Consider the following 21,600-nt stretch of genomic DNA (forward strand, 5'->3'; position numbering starts at 1 on the left):
CTTTCCTAGGAGGAACTAAGGAAAAGCCATTACTACGTTAGCGACGATAGTCGATGCCGTAAGTAACATTATAGGGGTCTTAGTTATTGTCTTNAGTCGTTCCAAATCGGTGGGTGGGGGGGGGTGAGAGGCCAAGAGAGAGTAATAGATTTTTAATGTAAAATTTAGATGAAATAGTTAATTGTTCCCGTATTTAATCCTCCCTTCCATAAGCATCTCTCGGAATTGCGGATCGCTGACTTAAGAGAAAGATACTACACACATCTCGCTCGAATCTTACCTCAATCTTCTTCTGCTAGTGTTTTTCAGGTAATAATTGTATCAGTGTTTATAAGTAATGTGTGGAAGATGATTTAAAAGATACAAATCCTTACTGCGACGCTCACTGCCGTTTCTGAGAACAAAATCACTTAGTGTAATACATGTGGTGTCTTAAGAACTTCAAAAGATGGAATGACATGATCGACAATTTTAAAAAGAAATAGCACTGGGGCTGGAAATGGGAATAGACACCGGTAGCTTCAGAACGCGTCATTTTAAGGAATCTATTTCCAGTGGCCCAAGACTCTGATAACTATAGTTCTCAACAGTCATATACGTAGAAGCAAATTCTCGAGCTTCCACTAGTAATTTACTTCCAATATGCGTTGGTAATTCCTTCCTTCCGACCGAACGAACGAGCAGCAGAGCGACCGCCTCTTGTCGGCGAAGTTAGTGCCAACTTTAGCGGATAGAGAGTGTCGCGTAGTCAGCGCAACAAATCCCGACAGCCGCTAATTTCGGTTTTCTAGACCGTAGACACTACTTTTCCATTCAAGTAGCTCCTCAGCTATCGTCACGAGGCTGAGTGGACCCCGTTCCAGTCCCACTACAACTCAGAAAATCTGGTAGCGCCGGAAATCGAACCCGGGATCCCACAGCAACCCCTCATGAATCCTTCACCTCTTTCGTGAATCAGTAAACTGAAAGTATCAGTTTACTGACGCCCAAATTACAACCTATTATAACAACGATCAGGGGTGTGTAAACGGTGATACGTGGAGCAGGGTAAAGCCAGCGGACGGCCGGAGACGACAGTTAAAGTAAGTGGAGACAACGGGCGGTTACCACAAGAAGTTGGAGCACAACGTAAGGGCTATCGACGATTAGAGTAAATTGACGACCAACGTGTGGGGATTGAAGTCTTATTGAGTGGGTCGATTACAAGAGTAAAATGGTGCCCAACGTTAGGGCAAACGACGGTTATAATGTATAAACATAGACAAAACTGGATAAACATTTGGATGGAGTGACAGATTAAAACATACAGAAGAAAATTCTACAGTATAAATGAAAAAGACCCCGAGACCGATAATGACCTTGGGAAATACAAAATGCATATGAGAAGTCAAAACATGCTACATTGCCTATGCCATGATGCAATGAAGAAGGAATTAAGCTTTGACTTGGACGTTTCACGTCTTGAATGAACTCGTGTCCACGGTGTGTGTTGCCAAGGTCATTTCTTGTAATTGACCATCTCCGCATGTGTTGATGGTCAATTATAGGAAGTCACCTTGAAGTTTCAGTCCAGCAAAAGGAGCAAATCCTTATCCCATTCCCAATGCCCTATGAAGCACTGACCTTCCCTGTCTCCTACCCTAGGCCAATGAGACGCCAGTTGTTGGGTCTAGCTCATGACCAGCGCAACTCAGCGAAAGGAGTTTCGTAATATAAACAAATTAATGAATGACTGCTGTTACTGCGCAGTCGGACTTTCGCGTTCCACTTGTACTCCTACGCGCACCAGGGTGCATTGCCCCAGTGCAATCAATTTGTCTGACCTTATCACTTTCTTCATCATAGCTAGCTTACAGGGCTGTTAAACAATGTCTGGTAAATATTCGAAAGGCCGGTCACAGTAGTCGAGCGGTCTAGGGCATGTACTGTCTTCGCTCGCTCGGAAGCCGGGATCGTGGGTTCGAATCCCACTCAGGGCATGGATGTTTAGTGTTTCTTGTGTATGTGCGTTTTTCTGTGTTTGTGTACAGGTATAGGCCTTGCGACGAGCTGATCATCCGTCCAAGGAGTCGTACCGAATGTGTAAAATCTAGTAAACCGAAGTGAAACGTAGAGTTTCATGGAGGTAGACCTAGGCCCAAATTGGGGCTGTAGCGCGGCAAGAAAAAAAAATCGAAAAACGACATCATTGTTGTTATTGTTGCTGTTGCTATTGTTGTTATTATTATTATTATTATTATTATTATTTTAGTTGGTTGAGGGGCTATGCTGCAAGCCAGAAGGTCGCGGGTTCAAGTTCCGATGAGATCATTGGATTTTTTTTTTAATTGACCTAATCCTTCCAGCCGCACTATGGCCCTGGGGTTTACTCAGCCTCTAACAGAAATGAGTACCAGGAATTAAGTAAATAATTTTCCTGGGAGTAAAGCGCGGCCGGCGCGTAAGGCTGACAACCTTACCGCCATCTTTGAGCCGATTGTCTAGATAATGTGGGACCCTCAACGTCTCACAACCCTATGGGCCTTCACGGCCTGTTACAGAGATAGCTTTACTTAATTATGTTGTTGCGTGCTGTTTTAATCTATTACTCCTCCACGTCCATTACAAGTTATGCTAATGTTTTTCAATGCTCATAGCTCCACACTTTACGTAAGAAGTGGCATTACCTTGATGCACCGTTCCTCGTTGAAGTTTGCCCTTATCTCAAAGCCCGTCCTTCCTTCCTAGATACTGTTAGTCTCTTTTCTCAGTATGTCAGAGATTATTCTGTGTTCAATGTCAGCTCTTCAAGTACAGATTGTTCTTCTGCTAGATACGCAAAAGCTGCTAATGGTGTGTTTAGGGACGGTGATATATTTACAACGAAAATTAAGCCTCAAAAAGTATTTTACAAAAACCATGGCAATTTTGCTTATTCGAATTTTAATTGTATTCCGCGTGAAGGCACAATTTCTATTTCTCGCCTCTTAACGAAAATTTCGATGTGAGTCAATGGAATTATTACTATCTAAATGATATAAATCGCAATTTTTCTTTAATTTGTGTGTGTGTCAACTTTAGCGGACAGAGGGTGTCGCGTGGTCAGCGCAACAAATCCCCACGGCCGTTAATTTCAGTTTTATAGACCGAAGCCGCTATTTACTTGAAATAGCTCCATAATTATCCTCACGAGGCTGAGTGGACCCCGTTCCAGACCCACTACTTCTCAGAAAATCTGGTAGCGCCGGGAATCGAACCCGGACTTCTGGATCTGTAGCCAGGAACTCTGACCACTAGACCACAGAGGCGACAAGGGGCGGTCGCTCGGTCGGTATAGTTCGCTTACGGACTAAAACCACGGAGTTCCTTTGTTTTGTTTTGTTGTGTGTGTGTGTGTTTGGTCCTTTATACTCGTGCTTATTTGTAATTGGTCATTTGGCTGTTAGGTCAGCATATAAATAAACAAATAAATATATTTTTGTTGTTATTATTACAATTATATTTTACACGTTATTACAGGATATCCCGTCTATGAGCCATGGCTAATTACGAAATTAAATAAAGTTCTCTGTTAATATCTTCCTCAAGATGTTTACTGTTTCCTGAATGCTCGTGTTCTATAATTTCGCTCTAGAATGTTTACCACAGACGTTTTCTAAGAGTTTCTGAAATGATCTCGACAACCTTCAAGCGACATCAGTGACAGCTGGTATCCACCTTCACTTTCGTAGTCCACTTCTGCTGTGCTCCAATTAGTGTATATTTGTACTTCAACATTTCATAACATATTTATCACATGACACAAAAATGTCAATCAGCAAAAACGTTCCTTTTCTGTCTTCAAGTATTGTTGTCGTCATCATCATCATCTTTAGTACTGCAGTATCCAGTTCGTCTAAAAGGGTTCCATCTCTACAGAGACGGAGAATTTTCTCTTCGAAACCACACGAAAGGTAAAAGGTAAAGGTATCCCTGTAACAGGCCATGGAAGCCCATAGAGTTTTGAGACGTCGAGGTTTCCATATTTTCTAGCCAATAAGCCCACAGATGTTGGTGAGGTTGTCAGCCTTAAACACCGGTCGCCCTTTACTTACCAGGAAGATTCCTGGTACTCATTTCTGTTAGAGGCTGATTGAATCCCAGGGTCATAGTGCGGCTGGAAGGATTAGAAGAATTGAAAAATCCGATGACCTCACAGGGAATCGAAACCGCGCCGTTCTGGCTTGCAGCATAACGGCTCAAACAACTACGCTACCGCCTGCCCCACTCCTGAATAAAAGAGCCGAAGCGACAAACTGAACACTCGTGCTTAGAAAGTTCGAGGTTTAAAATGCGTGAAGCTTCATCCCACCCAAATAATTCTTTCAGGTGTGGGTGCTGGTGTTTAGTGCAGTGGAGTGCACTGCATTCTCATTAGAATACCGCCACAGCCTTCGTTACATGCTTTTAAAAGATGCCTGAAAATGATCCCAGAGTTTCACTGAGTAACCCCTCGGTAAGACCGCGCCATAGCTCAAGCGGTTAGTCGCTGGCTTCCCACCGCGGCGGTCCGAGTTCGATTCTGGGTGTGGTCAAGTGGGATTTGTGGTGGACAAAGTGGCGCTGGGGCAGGTATTCTCCGAGTACTTCGGTTTCCCTTGCCAATCTTCATTCCACCAAATTCTCCATCATCATAATCACTCGGGAGTAGGTACAATAGGCCAATCAGTGGCCGCCGTGCCGAGTGGACCCAGCTGGACTCCACTTCCCACTACGAGAATTAAAAAAAACTCGGTAAATAATCACCCTTGGGCGCTTTCACAAGCCAACTGAATCAATTTCACAACCTGATACCTCATTTCTCTAACATACCTCGATATTATCATTACGTCTGTGACCAGGTGTCCTTAATGGTCCTTTGACGTCTTTGGATAAATATTTTGTTACAGTACAGTATGAACTGTCTTCGCTTGTTCGAACGTTGGGATCATGGGTTCAAATCTCACTCAAAGCATGTGTGTGTGTGCGTGCGTGCCTTTATTCTGTGTGTAGGTAGCGGCCTTGCGGCGGGCTGATCCCTCGTCCAAGGAGTCCTACCGTCTGTGTGGAAAAGATTACGAAACTGAAGAAGAGGCCAGGGTCCAACAAAGGGCTGTAGATCCATTAATGAATGAATGAGTGAATGAAGTTGTAGTAGCAGCAACAGTAGTAGTACTGTTTTCTTGTACGTCGTTATAAACTTATTAACCATTACCAGGGCCGAAAAAAAAAAGTCACTGGTCTACTCTTTCGTGAAGGGCGAAGAATCCAAAGCCGACAAGCGGAAAAGTCTTTCTTTTTTCATTAATATTTTCCCCGCTCTTCTTTTTGGTTTCTCACCAGATGTCGGAGAGTAAATTTATACATGGTGCGGGTACGACCTTGTCAAAGGGACTCTGATGTATTTGAACGTAAATATACAAAAAAAAAGAGAGAGAGAAACTAAGACCGTGTTTTTATGCTTGGTTTCCGGGTACCGCGTGGGTAGAAGTGAGGAGAAGTGTGATAAGAAATAAAGGGGCGGTGATTACAGCTGTTGGATGGAGGAAGGATGCCGCGGAGGTGTACCAAGGAGACCGATCTTACGGTGTTCTGGGATGTGAGCTCTTGTAGTTTGGTAGATATATACCATCGTTTCCGAGGAACCTGCTGCCTTCAGAACAAACCCTCCGAAGACCTACCTATCTCTCAGACTACATGGCGTAACAACCCAGAAAATAATCACCTACTCATGAACCTCAGATCTCACTTCTACCATGAAGTTTTTGCTAAGAGTTATATTTTTTTGGTTGTGACACCGTGTAGAAGTTCTACCGCACTACACGGCGTCACATCCCAGAAGATATTTCTCTTCGCAGTCGCCATTGTTGCATAAAATTCAACGGAATTTCAATTAATTTCTAAGGAGTTCTGGCAGACTTGCATAATTATAATGCATGTATATGATTGTTGCCTGCAGACTGTGTCCTTGACTTTTGAGTTCAAGGCTATAAAAATGCGTGCCAAATCATTATATATCTCGGAATGAGAAGCAAGTTGCAGATACCAATTAAGTTATTTTCATCTAGAAGTGCACCAACGGCGGTAGCGACCCTCGGTAAGTAGCAAGTGTGGCTAGTGTGCCTCATATGCTATTGAGGGGAACGGGGACTCCAACCACTTAAGGAAATAGACATGGGACACACGAAGTAAACTGCACAATGAGAATTTTCATAATTTCTGGTCTTAGCCTAAGGGCGGTCGCACACCTACTGCATCAAGACATGGGACAAAAGACGCAGTCTTGCTTCATTCCTGATTCGTCAGCATGAAGCTGACGTCAGCATCATGACTCAGACCGGTGTGCGGCTGTTTTCATAATTTCATTCGTTTCAACTGTGCTCGTTTTTTGCGCCATGTCGCAGACATGTGTCTAGACTGTTACATGTCTTGAAGCATGCCGGTGTGCGGCGTACCTAAGAGTTTAATGTGATTAATAGGTATAAAGGAAATGATAAATTCATGTACAGCTTCGGTAGAGGAAGAAACTACTTGGCAGACCTAGGAAACGGTAGGAAGATAATATTAAAACAGAGATACAAGGTGTCAGTTCTGTGAGATCTGTGCTTCTCACGCCAATAAATATGAATTGTAGTCTTGTGGGATCTGACACCCTGTAGTCTGTAGTCTAGTCAGCCACTGGACCCGACGTTGAGCCCATTCATTTCATATTTTTCTCTTATCCCTCCAAAATAAAATATCCCCTTAATCATTCCCCATATCAATATCAGATCATTACCACAATCCTCATAGAACGATTACAATGGAAAATATGTTACATAACAGAAATACGCCTAAAAAGGAAAGAGAGAGGGAGAAAGCGCAGTGGAGGTGTGGAATAGTGAAAAATACTAGTTGTATACGGGAGAGGAAACAGAACAACTACCAGCTTTGAAATTTCCCAGGCAGCGCCCGCTCGGTCTTCTGGCAAAGATAGGCGATAAGGTAAAGCGTGGGGAAGTGGACTTCTTTCTTTCTTTAATAATTGTGAGCAGAGATGTAAGTTGAGCAGTGTCTTTACTGCCAGGTTAGGTAGGTCCCTCAACACGGCATGGCGCGTTCTCAGGTTGCGGATGGAGGTGACGGCCTCCAGATATGGAGGGTAGAGGGCCGCGCCATAGCTCAAGGGGTTAGTCGCTGGCTTCCCACCGCGGCGGCCCGGGTTCGATCCCTGGTCTGGTCAAGTGAGATTTGTGGTGGACAAAGTGGCGCTGGGACAGGTTTTCTCCGAGTATTTCGGTTTCCCTTGCCAATCTTCATTCCACCAATTGCTCCACAATCACCCTCACCTATCATCTAGGGCTGGTACAATAGGCCAGAAGTGACCGCAGTACAAGGGACTTAGTCCCACCCCACTAGCGTTAAAAAAATTATGGAGGGTAGTTGCGAATATACTGAATAAGCAGTCTTGGACAGGCGACAAGGGGCAATCCTCCGTCTTTTGGGGTTTGAGAGTGGGGCTAACAAGTCCTCGCCGTTAAAACTAAGTTTGTTGCGAAATGTCACAAAAGGCCTCAGACCTGGACGGATTCTTTGGATAAACGACCCGAGTTGAAGAAAATTGAAATAAGATTTGGTACTTGGAATGTAAGAAGTATATAGGACAGGTGCGCTCATGACAGTTGCGAAGGAAACATCAAAATATAAGTTAGATTATTGGAATTACAGGAGGTCAGATGGGATGGAGGTGGCACCGAACCAGCAGGCGAATATACATTTTTCTATGGAAAGGGGATTGAGAGATATGAATTAGAGAGAGCCGGGAGTGACAGACACTAAATTCAGGAGGAGGTAAGAAACATTTTTTTTTTAAGTTTCCCAGGCAGTGCCCCCTTCCAATAGAGGTACGTTTAAAAGGGGGCAAAACTTTAGGAAGTGAAAAGGTAACATTTTAGGATGTGAACCTTGTTATGAGCAGAAAAAATGCAGAGTTGGGGTTTTACTGCGTATGATTGGAATTAATTTTGATATCAATGTTGGAAGGGCTGCATCAGAGTGGAGTAATATTTATAAATACAGTTATGTGCCCCAGTGCACATACATTTTTCTCTTGTCTCGAATACGAAGGCCAACCGATTAGTACTACTCAGGGAAATGGTCTTGTTTATTGTGTGAATCATACGAAACACATGAATGGGCTACACGCTGTAGGCAATATACCGGGTTCACTAATGTTCACACAGGTGGTATACAGAATCATGGTTGTGCTGACACAAAAACCCATTAATCTTTATAATCAGCAACGTGAGAGCCTATGCCTCTTGGCGGATGTAGCAGTTGACTGAAGGACATTTCCTACTGGGTTGGCCGATAAACAACGGACTGATGTTGCTATGTGCGTGTAACGCACGCGTTTACATAACTATACCTTGGAGTGGAATTGTGAAGTTGGCAGACAAAAAGAAACCGATAAAAGTTTCTCCTGAGAGGACGCCACGTGTCCAACCGGGACTCCCAAGTTGCATTTCAAGGCTGAGTGACCTATGCCCGATAGGGCTAATCTGTTTTCTTCACAAATTCAAACTTTCGCTTTCGGAGTAATAAAAGAATGCTGCCCACTCATGTGTATGTATGTATGTATGTATGTAGCGCCGAGTCATGAATTCGTTGGGCTGTGCTTCCATGACAGCTTCACAGCGTAGTGTTTTACGGCGAAACATTTACCAAATTTGCATTTTATCACCACAAATTATCATGGAGCTTTATCAACTGTATGTTTTTGTCAAGGAAAAATATACAAAAATTTGCCCTTCTATGAATATTTGAAACAAATACCGTATTTGAGAATCCCGTTGCATTAATGTATCACTTATACATTTTCTTTTCCGTCTTAAATTCAAATTAATTTACAACTACTCCCTTATATATATATATATAAAAGTTAACCATTAGAAATTGCTCCTTGTTTCAACCGTAGTCGGCCATCTTCAGGCAACTGTTCAACTTGTCAAAATTGCTGCATTCTCTTTTCAATGTAATTGAGACGAATTATCTCCCAAGTTAAAGCATTTCCATGTTTTTCATTTGCGTCATCCACTCACTAAAAAACTTACAAACCTTCGGAGGAACATGTTATCGCCATCTTTAGGCCAGGAAATACTACTACTGCTACTACTTCTACATAGTACTACTAATGCCTGTACTGCCCAGCTTGGGCCCTGGCCGCTTCAAAGACATTCTTCTGTTTGGATTCCCGACTCCGAACTCTTTTGCATGATGAGGATGTCAGCCTAAAGCCCAACCCGCCAACTTGTTAGAGGACCACAGATTTTCTGTCATGGTTTATTCCCTTAGCCGAACAATCCCGTTTTAGGGCACCAGACATTCGGCCTTCGCCTTTTTTTTAATTCGTTTAGTGGGGGGTGGAGTCCAACTGGGTGCACACGGCACGGCGGTCACTGATTGGCGTATTGTAGCCTGCCCTGTGTGATTATGATGACGAATAATTTGGTGGAATGAAGATTGGCAGGGGAAACCGAAGTACTCGGAGAAACCCCGCCTCAGCGCCACTTTGTCCACCACAAATCCCACTTGACCAGACCCGGGTTTGAAAACGGGCCGCCGCGGTGGGAAGCCAGTGATTAACCGCTTGAGCTATGGCGCAGCCTCGGTCTTCGCCTTGCTCCCATCTGCTACTCTCATGCTCTCACCATGGAACGCACCCAGGGCCACCTCGTGGAGGTAGGGAGTTCAGATTTGCCGGCAAGGCCTGATTCGCACGAGGGAATTTCTCACAACTTAGCAAGGAGCAACTATTGGCATCAGAGCTCCTCTGTGAGACCCATACCAGCCATCGACGCCATTTATCTATACTGCAGGCTAATAGGGAGTTCAGATTTGCATGCAGGGCCTGATTCGCAGGAGGGAATTTCTCACAACTTAGTAAGGAGCAACTATTGGCATCAGAGCTCCTCTGTGAGGCCCGCACCAGCCCAGGGCAGGCAATAGAATCAGAAACACCGGTGGGTTGCCATTTATTCGAAAGCTTTGGAATCTGCCGATATTACGTACTGAAGCCTCACCAAGGAAGGTTGCTATGTGAGATCTGAGGTACTCAAGTCAGTGATTATGAGAACTACTGTCTTCTGGGCCATGACGCCGTGTATTCTGTTATAGCGCTATCACTGTTACCAATGTTAATGACTGCTACCAAGTTACACGGCGTCACATGCCAGAAGACAGTAATCTCTATAGTCACGACCCTGAGAACCTCATAATTCAGTAAGAAAAATTTCAAGGTCTCATAGCCGAAAGTCGAAAGACGTTTCGGAGGAACATGTCACCTCCATGTTGAAGGTCGAAAAAGCCAAGCAAGAAAGTTGAGCGAAGCAAGCAGTGAGCAGTGACTCCGAAATGTCACTTGACTTTCAAGGGGCAACATGATGTTATACGCCAAATTTCCGCCCCGAAACGCAGTTTCAAACATATTTCCTTCTTTTTTATGTATATTTCAGGGGCCCTGTGCGTGATGAAATGGAGCGAACAGTGTTCTTACGTCTGCAGGAAATGGATAAACAGAAATAAACGTTTTAAGTATTTTCCGGTTTTCGTCCTGATTTTCAGTTTTGAAGTTACGGCAGTGGGAAACACCTCAACAGAACTTTTCCTTCAATGTATCAACTTTCTTGAAATGTCCATGTAGGAAACTGAAGCCGCATTAAAAGAAAATGCTCTATTTGCTCCGACAACCTTCGAAAAAGAAAATATTTTCATTTTCTGCAAAATGTTTTCTAATACATCCTTCTTGCATTAAGGCTTCACTTTGGGTTAAAACTCTTTTTCTCCCCTTTTCCAAGAACAGAAATAAATACAGGGCCCTGTGTAAGAGTTTTACAAAATATTTTCTTGTTTTACTGTATCTATAAAAAGTAAATTTGTCCCTGTGTTTAATTAATTAAGCACTACACCATAGGTATAGCTCCACAATTCTTGGCCTCGACAGTACATCGAGGTGAGTGGTCAGCTTCACGCCCCGTTCGCTTAACCCCAGGGGAAAGTGACCTCGGTACCAATTGTACAAGGGGCTTGTTGTGCCCCAGTATCGATCTGGACGCTGTGGAATAGAGAAAAGTTTCTTGTCCATGCCGGGAACAAAACCCCAGCTGTCCATCCCATAGCTCGTCACTACACCATCTGAGCTATCTTGACCCCATTGTACAGAAAAAAAAACTCCGTGGTTTTAGTCCGCAAGCGAACTATACCGACCGAGCGAGCGCCGCTTGTCGACGAAGTTAGTGCCAACTTGAGAGCATAGAGGGTGTCACGTGGTCAGCGCAACGGATCCCCACGGTCGTTAATTTCGGTTTCCTAGACCGGAGCCGCTATTTCCTTGAAATGGCTCCTCACTTATCGTCATGAGGCTGAGTGGACTCCGTTCCAGACCCACTACTTCTCATAAAATCTGGTAGCACCGTGAATCGAACCCGGGACCTCTGGATCTGTAGGCAGGAACTCTGACCACTAGACCACAGAGGCGGTCAGTGTCTAGATTATACCGTAAATTATAACGTGATGCTTGCACATCACACGGTGAACCACGAAGGGAACTTGGGTGGAAGATCACTCCATAGCATCAGTTGCCGGCAGTCTTTTTGTTGCATTCCTGGGTCCTTGCAGTGCAATGTGCACACCTCTCCTTACCAATCCCCACTTCATCTCCCCTTCCACGTCTATTTTCAAACCAGCATACGGGTACACACACACAGCAGCCCACCAACCTACACACATCGACCCTGAACATGGAAGCAGCATGTACCTCCGAAACATCGGAAACTTCGTCCACGACCGCACAGTGTAACAATCAAAGAAGGAAATTAATATCAATAATTAATCACCGTGGAAGCTTAAAGTCAGTAACTTACACCAGGTTTTCAGGCCTACGTTTCTGTATGCAAAATACGAATTTCATCCAAACTGGCTAATATTACGGCGTGATATGATTCCATTTTCATATGATGTGAGATAAAAGAGCTGGAATAGCTCAGACGGTATAGGGAGGGGCTAGAAGGTGGTCTATCGGGGTTCGGTTCCCTGCAGGAGTAAGTTTTTTCTCTTCACTATAGCGTCCAAACCGGCTCTGGGGCCCACTCAGCCTCCTTCCCATCGGAGGGTAAAGCAGCCAGGGCGTGAACCTGATCACTCAGCTACATCTAGTGCAGAGGTCAAGAATGGTTCAGCTCTGTCTGTACTCCCCCGTATGCCTTCATGATATAGTGCTTAGTTAATTAAGCTCAAGGACAACTTTACCTTTTTATGTTTCAAATAATTGTAAATAGAGTACTATAATCTTATATATGCCTATATGAACTTTCAAAAATATGTTACTTAGTACAGGAATGCAATTTTACTGACACGGTCTGCCAAACAAGAACTGCATTCAGAAGGTCGCAGAAATTATACGAGTCCACGAACCTTTCGTAACAGGCGTACTTATTTACTGTCCAGACGGCGAAAAGCAGAAGTAGCGGAAATGCGTCACGTGTGTGTACGAAAATTGTAGAGTATCAACGAAGGCGTGTTGAAGTGTGAAGTCTCTTGGGGCAAGGCTGCGACAACTTCGGAGTACTGAAACCAGAAAGATGGTCCACTCTCGAACACGTGCCGCGACCTTGGTGGTGGTGGGGGGGAAAGAGGGTCGTACCTTTCTCTGTGTTATAAATAATATCTGACGCTAGATTTGCAATTCTCGTTTCAATTGTGGAACTGAAAGCAACGAAGGAGCCGGAGCTATCGGCAACAGGTGAGTTTTCGAACGGTCAAATGAAATTGTCAGAATATGAGGTTCTTACAGCAGTGGTTATGGAGCGTTCTATCATCTGTGATATAACATCGTGCAGTGCGTTTGGAAATGCAACCTATGTTTCGGAGGAATATTTCACCTGTCTTCAGGGTCTAAGGACAAGCCAAACAAGACACCAGCATGAAACAGACCTCTGCTTCATGCCGCTTTCTTCCTTGGCATGAAGATATAGGCGACAAGTTCCTCCGAAACGTCGGCTGACTTTAAAACGGACCACATGGCTTATGACACAGAATATATAACTCTTCAAACGGATAGAATCTCTGCACATCCAGTACGTATAATGTTCAGATAATCAGATCTGCAGCCTCTGAATAACAGGTAGCTCATCTAAACGTGTCACATTTGGGACTCTGACGCCGGTAAATGTGAAGATTATATGGTCTTCCGGCAGTCGACGTCGTTTGGTTTCGTATATATCTATCGCGTTTCGGAGGAACTTGTTGCCTCCATCTTAAGGATAGAGAATTCGCGTGAGGTCTAGACACAGGGGCCGTAGCTGCGAAGAGAAGCCAATGGGGGATTGAGTCCTTCTAAATATGAAGAAAGGTGAGTGGCATTTGCCTACCAAATTGCAGGGCGTCATGTCCCCAAATATCGTAATATTCATCTAATTAACATTTATAAGTTCAATTAATATCTGGCAGAAAGTACATTACGTCTCATTACAAATACCGTTAGGTTAATGCTGTTTCCTGGTATTCATTTCTGTTAGAGGCTGAGTAAACCCCAGGGCCTAGTGCGGCTGGAAGTATTAGATCAACTGAAAAAAATCCAATGACCTCATCGGGACTTGAACCCGCGACCTTCCGGCTTGTAGCATAGCCCCTCAACCAACTATGCTACCGCTTAAATAATTTTCCTGGGGATAAAGGGCGGTCGGCGCGTAAGGCTGACAACCTTGCCGCCATCTATGAGCCGACTGTCTAGATAATGTGGGAGCCTCAACGTCTCACAACCCTATGGGCTTTCACGGCCTGGTACAGGGAGAGCTTTACTTTTTTTTAATGCTGTTTAGGAAAATTGACAGTCATTGTGAGGAGATCTAGCATAAAGATCATTGAAAGTTCAACGAGAAATTGTCAAAACTAAACTTCGTCTAAATGCTTAACCTCAATAGCCCGGTATTTTCTAGCAAACTTACTGCTTTTTACACCAAGGTACTAAATTTATTAGAATAACACTACGCGGTCTGCTACCTGGACTTCTTTTTTTTTTTTTTTTGGCAGACACGGAGATGGTAGTACTTACTAAATCAGTACTGCCGCCTTCTATTCCTATTCGTAACTAACTGTTAGCATATACGTATATAGAACATACATGACGGCAGACGAGCAAACCTTAGACTTTTACAAACAGCGCGATCATATTAACAGAAATCCATGAGGAGTTCAGACTTTCCTCTTCCTCAAGCAGTCGGTAACCCCGTGGGTCAACTAGATGGGAGAAACGCCTGTCTCTTCCGTCAGAGCTGATCAGTGATATGCGGGAAGCTCTAAGTTGACCGCACGACAGCTAGAAGGATTATACGCATTGCATAAATGTAGGGCCTGCCATGTGGTCAAAATTCGTGTTTCAGTAATATGGCAAGTGCTACATATATTATAAATGATTTTTAGGAGAACATACATTTGTGTTAGGGGACACCATAAATCCGTCTTTCCTGAGAGAGACTATGAAAATATTTAAATATCAGATATCATATTTAACCATTTAAATCACAATGGTAACTACATGTGCCACCCACTTCAATACTAATAATATTTTGCATATTGTCCACACAGCGTGTTTGTGAATTTCGTATGCTCGTAGTTCTCAGAATAAACATTAACGGTATTAAGGGGGTTGTCTTTGTAATGAGGCCGAATCGTGTTTTCTATAAGATAGAAACTCGATTTGTTAATATTATTTAGATAGATTTCAGGCTTCACTGCGTTCTATGTGGTAGGAATTTAATTTTTTAAATATCTATATAAGCTTCAAAGACTTAATAATCTTGATAATATGAATCCTGACTATGCAAATTTCTCCGTTCTCCTTAGGTTCAACGCCCTCATCGAAACTTGCTCGCCTCTCGGACTAACAGAGGGAGACCATTTGTCCGGTGCATCCGTAACACTTTGCATGCAATGTGCATAAAAACACACGTCAGCTGGTAGCAGGCCAAATACTGTGCTGAGCAAATATTTTTAGTTTGCATCTGTTGAGAAGGTGTTCTCATTCCTATAAGTGGGATGACTACAAAAGAGGTCATGTTATTGTCCATCTAAAATATCCTTGAGGCTACGTCATAATTTGAGAACGCATCCTTACGAAACAAAAGGCCTATACGTTCAATAAGATCCCGGTATGGCGATTTTGATGGAAGAATGGATTGTTTCATTTCTTTCTATATCTTAAAAATAGTTTTTTTGGCGTCAGATTTGTCATTGTCCACAGGCAATTTTGGGTTACCATAGCAACGAAATGTCGAGTATCAATGCATTTCATGAAAGCAAATTATAAAATACGTAGTCTTTTGTTTCAGTGTATTCTGTGAGTACTGAAAATATTCCATGTACGTATTATACTATACGGACCGCTTCTGTGGTCTAGTGGTCAGAGTTCCTGGATACAGATCCAGAGATCCGGGTTCTATTCCAGGCGCTACCAGGTTTTCTGAGAGGTAGTTAGTCTGGAACGGGGTCCACCCAGCCTCGTGAGGATAATTGAGAAGCTGCTTGATTGGAAAAGTACTGGCTACGGTCTAGAACTCCGAAATTAACGGCCGTGGGTATTCGTTGCGCTGACCACGCGACACCCTCTATCCGCTAAAGTTGGAACTAACTTCGCCGACAAGCGGCGGTCGCTCGGTCGCTATAGTTCACGTGCGGACTAAACCCACGGATGTCTTTTCTTTTTATTATACTATATGAAGAAGATAAATTACTCCCGTCTATTCATGCGTGTTATTCGTGGGATATTACGTTGAAATTCGGTCTCAACGCGTCATTCCATAGCATATAAGACTCGAAAGAAATAAGGGAGAAAGCAGTTATACAGTGGATGAGGCTTCCAGTTGAATTCTCAACGGATGATACTCTTTTATTTGTAAGTATCCGTTCCTTTAACGACGAGACTAGAGCTGCAACGTCGAATGATAAAATGATTCGTGAATAACGGTTTGAAGAGGATATTGAAGTAGCGATCGTGAACTGATTTACGGCGTTATCTCAGAATTTGCTGGAATAACTGAAGAGAACCACGAAAAACCTCAACCAGTAATGCCCATATCCTGACCGATATTTGAGCGCGGGACCGTTAGAATATGAAGCAGCCGTGCTAATCACCAGATAGCGATGTTCTGCTAGACGCGACATGAGAATGTTTTCTAAAAGAATTCTTGATGATTCAACTCTAAGGAATGGTGCGTATGCTGTACTACACGTGAGGTTACTTAGCTTGTGGACTTCATCCATTATCTGATGTTCGAAACACGACGCAGCATTTTGGGAACTTGATCTGTTTTCGTCCTTTGGCGAAAAGATCAAATGACATTTTTCAGCTGGATACGTTAGCAAGAGCTTATCTTCATCAAAGAACAACAGTGATCACGGTTATTCTTTCTATGCCCAGAATCCTTTGAGCAGTTACTAACGAGGTTCACAATTACGCGTTCATTACATGCATTTAATACCAATATGACGGCAACACAAATTATGAGTTGTGTCCTCTCTCATGGCAGTAGTTCTGGTCCGTTTCTTGCGTTAATTATCTAAATGTGAAAGCAGCCGTTGTAGCATGAGATACGTAATGATCTGCTTTGCAAAGCCTGTAATGACAAGAGTACTTGTATATTGTGCAAAAAGGAAGAACTTTCAATAACATGATATAAGTGCGATAGGTACACTTGACGGAAGGCCAAGCATATTCATAAGAGACAAGCCCATCTTCTCGTCAGAGAGGATGTTACATAAGGACTATGGCCGCAAGGGTTCAGTTGAAAAAATCTTTGGTTGTGGGTCTCAATGGGCTTGACGCCAAGAAGAACTGATTGGGGGTAAACCACTAGCCGTAAAGTAACTTTGGCTTTGACTTTAAAAGTGAAATGGTTAGATGATCATGAAATATGAACTGCGAGGAATGTGGAAGGGAGCAGTCGTCTACCTATCGCCATTCTCAAATTTGAAAACTGAAACTTAAAATTCTTCTATCCTTAAAATGTAGGTAGCAGATTCCTCCAACGCGTTTGTAACAATCAACCTGACTACACGGTGTCAAATCCCAGAAGTACGCTCCGAAGTCACCGTTGTGAGAATCTCACCGCTCACTTTTAAGCTAACATACAGGTATTTATCTTGGGGACTGAGGCAAACCACGAAAACCATTAATTGGAATATTTGGTATCCCGGCAATATTCGAACCGGGAACCTCCCGAATACATGCTTGAGCCTGCCTACTCAGTGGAGCAACTATGGAAACCCACGAAAAGAACTCCAGGCGCCGAGGACGGGGCGTCCCGAAAATGAAGCACAACTGCTAGCCCATACACGAAGACGTAAGAAATTTGTTTCCCACGACATATACACGTGCGGGTTTTGTGTAAGTATCGCTTCAGTTTCCAGTGAAAAATGTCCTTGCTTAGTTTATGGTCTCCATTAACTTCCTCCACGATTCGCGTGCAGGGGAAGGAAAGAAAGCTTATGCGTTTCTGCTTTCCTGATTCTGTTTCAGAGGCATGTATAGTCTGTCTGTTTCAGCTTGACCTCTGTTATGCGCATTAAAACTTTGAGGTATGAAATTCATATATATATATTGGCACGTGAGGGAGTGTGACTACAGACGGGGTTTGAATTGATGACTCGATATACTGACCATTTATGCACATAATTTGTAACTACAAGTAATTATTAAATCATTAAAGCACACGCTAAGTTTTCTCAGTCTGCTTTCACTAGTCGTTTCCTGGTAAAGGATTTTAACAATGGAGATTCTTCAGCTTCTGTATTCACGTCGTTCCCTGCTGGCTAATACTCCACAACTGAACTCGTTGCTTCAACTGACTAACTTCCAGGCTGGCGGTCATCTCACACCAACGTCATAGTCTTCGCTTTACAGATCCCGTCTTTGCTCCAAACTGTCCTGCTTACAACATCTCAAAACGGACCACTCAGGAAACACCTTTCTCAACAGTTCCTCTATCGTTACGTGTGGATTCGTTGTCATTGGAACATATTTGTTTCGCGGACGTTACCTAATAACGGGTCTATATCCTACAGTATACGAGTATATATTCGGTTCCTGCCTAAGGAAAACGCACTCCACTTCCATAATAAAGAGTAGCTTGTTTAATCTGTACAGGGAATTAATCGCTGCTTATTATGAGGATCATATGAAACACAAAATTTACTTCGTGTGCTAAATCCAGTATTGGCCGTTAAGGCAGGTGGTGCATATTGTGACGTGTATCCCCATTGCTAGGCAACGACTCGGTAAACACATTCCCGTGCGAGCCAATAAATCCAATCATCCAATCTAAAATCCGTCTTATAGTGACACCTGCACGTGACAATATATTTACCACTGTGATCGCCTCTGTGGTCTAGTGGTCACAGTTCCTGGCTACAGATCCAGAGGTCCGGGTTCGATTCCCGGCGCTACCAGATTTTCTGAGAACCAGTGGCCTCGTGAGGATAACTGAGGAATCATTTGAAGGAAAAAGCGGCTCCGGTCTAGAAAACCGAAATTAAGGCCGTGAGGATTCGTTGCGCCGATCACGCGACACGCTATATCCGCTAAAGTTGGCATTAACTTCGCCGACAAGCGGCGGTCGCTCGGCCGGTATAGTTTGCTTGCGGACTAAAACCATGGAGTTTGTTTGTTTTTTTTTTTTTGTGTAAAGGAATGATTTACCTCATCGTCCTTCGTATACAGTAAACCCTTGTCAAACACATATTGTTCGTAGCAGATCTGTTTGTTTGCAAAAACAAATGCGAACAGTCATTTACCGAGAGTGGAAAATCCCAACACAAGCAATCAGCAACAGGCAACAAACCTGAAACATTGCAATTCATTGTCCTAACATCAAGGTAACGTTTTTACCTCCTAACACCAATCGTTTCTGCAACCTATGGGTCAAGGATGTATGACCGAATTTAGGTCTTGCTGCAGCCTACAAGTCTGCAATGGGCCGTGATGTTTTGATAACTTGAACCAGTATAAGCACAGCTCTTCGTTTGTGTTGGAGTTCTGCGTATCTAGATATTAATCCCTCATGGAGCTGAGCTTTTCTTGAGAAACTGCCAATTGCGTAGCTATTCAAGAACTTCCCAGCATTTTATGTAACCCGAAGGTTGATTACCATGTTCACAAGGGCCCTCCACTGGTCCCCATCCTCAACCACATCTATCCAATCCATTCCATCCCATCCGATCACTCCAAGATCCATTTCAATATTGTCCACCCACCTACGTCTTGGTCTTCTCAGTGGTCTCCTTCCTTTCGGCTTTTCCACCACTTTCCTATATGTATTCCTCCTCTCACCCTCCCTCTAGATATTAATGGGATACGTTATGAGGCCGAGTTAAAGTATCTCCATTCTAAGATACTGGTATCTTCCAAAGCGGATTTACCTAACAAGCATTTCTCGAGGAATCTGTCTCCCGGTTTGGAAGAAGATTTGCTGTGTTAGTCATGTGAAGCAGATACTAACACTTGGTGTCACCCTGACCACAACAATGTGAGTGTAATATTCTTCACATCCAGACTCTGATGTACTTGTGCCCCCCCTCCCTGCTCCTCTCGCAATCCATAGGGGATTCATTCTACTGCAGTGGGAAAATCGTGTGCAGTCCTATCTCTGGCTGTATCCCAAACTCTGTCAGAATATTGTACAATACTTCCCTTCTAACTGAATCGTAGACTTTCTTGAAGTCTATGAATAGCTGATGTACTGTCTCATCGTACCCCCATTTTTCCTCCAATATCTGACGAATGCAAAAGATCTTGTCTGTAGTTGATCTGTTACGTCGAAACCCACACTGATGATCCCCAATAATTTCATCTATATATGGACTTAACCTTGAAAGAAGAATATTGGACAAAATTTTATATGAAGTTGATAGAAGTGATATCCCCCGATAATTACTACAGTCAGTTTTATCACCCTTCTTGTGAACTGGTACAATAATAGACTCCTTCCACTGATCAGGCAATTTTTCCTTATGCCAAATAGAAGTAATTAGATTGTGGATCTTAGAACGTAATATTTCTCCTCCTGCTTGAATAAGTTCTGCCGGAATTTGATCACTACCTGGCGATTTATACCGTTTCAATTCTGCAATAGCTCTTTCAACTTCAAAAGGGCTAGGATCACGTATTAACGGCTCAGCTGTATGTATTTCTGTCTGCCTAACAGCACTGACCCTATGTACATTCAATAATTGAGAGAAGTAGTTCCTCCACCTATTCAAAATGTTGTGGGAATCTGCAAACAGATCACCATTCTCATCCTTCACTAAGTTACTGCTAGGCTGGTAACCCCTCTTAAAGTCATTTATTCCTCTATACAGGTCTCTAATGTTCTTGTTCTTACTGTTCATTGCAAGCTCATCGATTTTGTCTTTCAGATATTCCCTCTTTTTTATTCCCTAACCCTTACCGGTTTCACGTCTTATATTCTTTAGATTATCCCCATTTAACTCGCTTGGCTCATGTAACCACTGCAATTTGGCCTGCTTTCTTTGATCTAATAATTTTGAGCATCCTTCATCGAACCATGGCTTATGCTTCTTCAGTTCACAATAACCTAGACTCTCTTTGGCAGACATTTTTACATTCTCTCTAATAGCTTCCCAAACTCTATTAACATCCAGCTCAGTTTCCAAGATTTCCAAAGCCGTGAACCTATTTGAGATTTCAACACAATACTGCTCTTTACCCTCTACCTCATTTAATTTCTTGAGATTGAACCTCTCCATATGAACTCTGTGTGTTGTTTGTTTGCTCACTGCCAGTCTTTCCCTAACTTTTGCCACCACCAGGTAGTGTTCAGTACCACAATCTTCTGCCCTGAATGATCGGAGATCAAGTATACTTGAGTGCCGTCTCCTGTCTATCAAAATATGGTCTATCTGAAATGTCCAAGTAAATTTATGAATGTTACGATGTGGGAACATTGTACTTTTGACAGTAAAATTTGTTGATGTGGCAAAGTTTACAACTCTAACTCAATTATCATTACTAATTTCATGCAAACTCTCATTCCCAAATGTTGGTTCGAAAATGTCTTCCCTCCCTACTTTGGCATTGAAATCTCCTAACAAAATTTTCATAGGGTACTTCGGGAATTTATCAAATACATGTTCTAGTTCTTCATAGAATCTATCCTTTATGTCATCAATTTTATCTTCTGTTGGGGCGTGAACATTCATAACAATGATATCACACCAGCGACCTTTTAGTATTATATATGAAATCGTATCACTAACGAATTCTACCCTCTTAACTGCTGATAGGACTGTCTTATGTACGAAAAAACCTGTACCTAATTCATGATTTTCATTCCCCTTTCCATAGAAGAATGTATAGTCTCCTGCTGGTGCGATGCCACCTCCATCCCATCTGACCTCCTGTACTCCCGCTAAATCTAACTTATATTTTAAGATTTCTTCCGCCACGGCCCTGAGCGAACCTGCCCTATACAAACTTCGTACATTCCAAGAGCCAAATCTCATAACCATTTTCATTAGCTTAAGTCGTTTATCCAAGGAATCCGTCTAGGTCCG

At 43.0% G+C, this 21,600-nt stretch overlaps 2 protein-coding genes across 5 annotated transcripts in view; one reads left to right on the forward strand and one right to left on the reverse strand.

The window, feature by feature from the left end:
- The window catches only part of LOC111868486 (asparagine synthetase [glutamine-hydrolyzing]), a 197,989-nt gene that overhangs the window by 82,540 nt on the left and 93,849 nt on the right, over positions 1-21,600 (reverse strand). The gene's annotated exons all lie outside the window — the stretch shown is intronic.
- The window catches only part of LOC111868484 (venom carboxylesterase-6), a 36,097-nt gene continuing 20,547 nt past the window's right edge, over positions 6,051-21,600 (forward strand). Inside the window, exon 1 of one of the 3 annotated variants that reach the window (XM_023859150.2) lies at positions 6,051-6,094. The gene's annotated coding sequence lies outside the window, so the exon portion shown is untranslated. Of the gene's footprint in view, positions 6,095-7,728; positions 7,828-12,527; positions 12,776-21,600 lie in introns of those variants that run through there. The other 2 variants (XM_023859151.2, XM_023859149.2) reach the window with 2 other exon arrangements.

The sequence above is a fragment of the Cryptotermes secundus genome, unplaced genomic scaffold, assembly GCF_002891405.2.
Source record: "Cryptotermes secundus unplaced genomic scaffold, Csec_1.0 scaffold203, whole genome shotgun sequence".
Lineage (NCBI taxonomy): Eukaryota > Metazoa > Arthropoda > Insecta > Blattodea > Kalotermitidae > Cryptotermes > Cryptotermes secundus.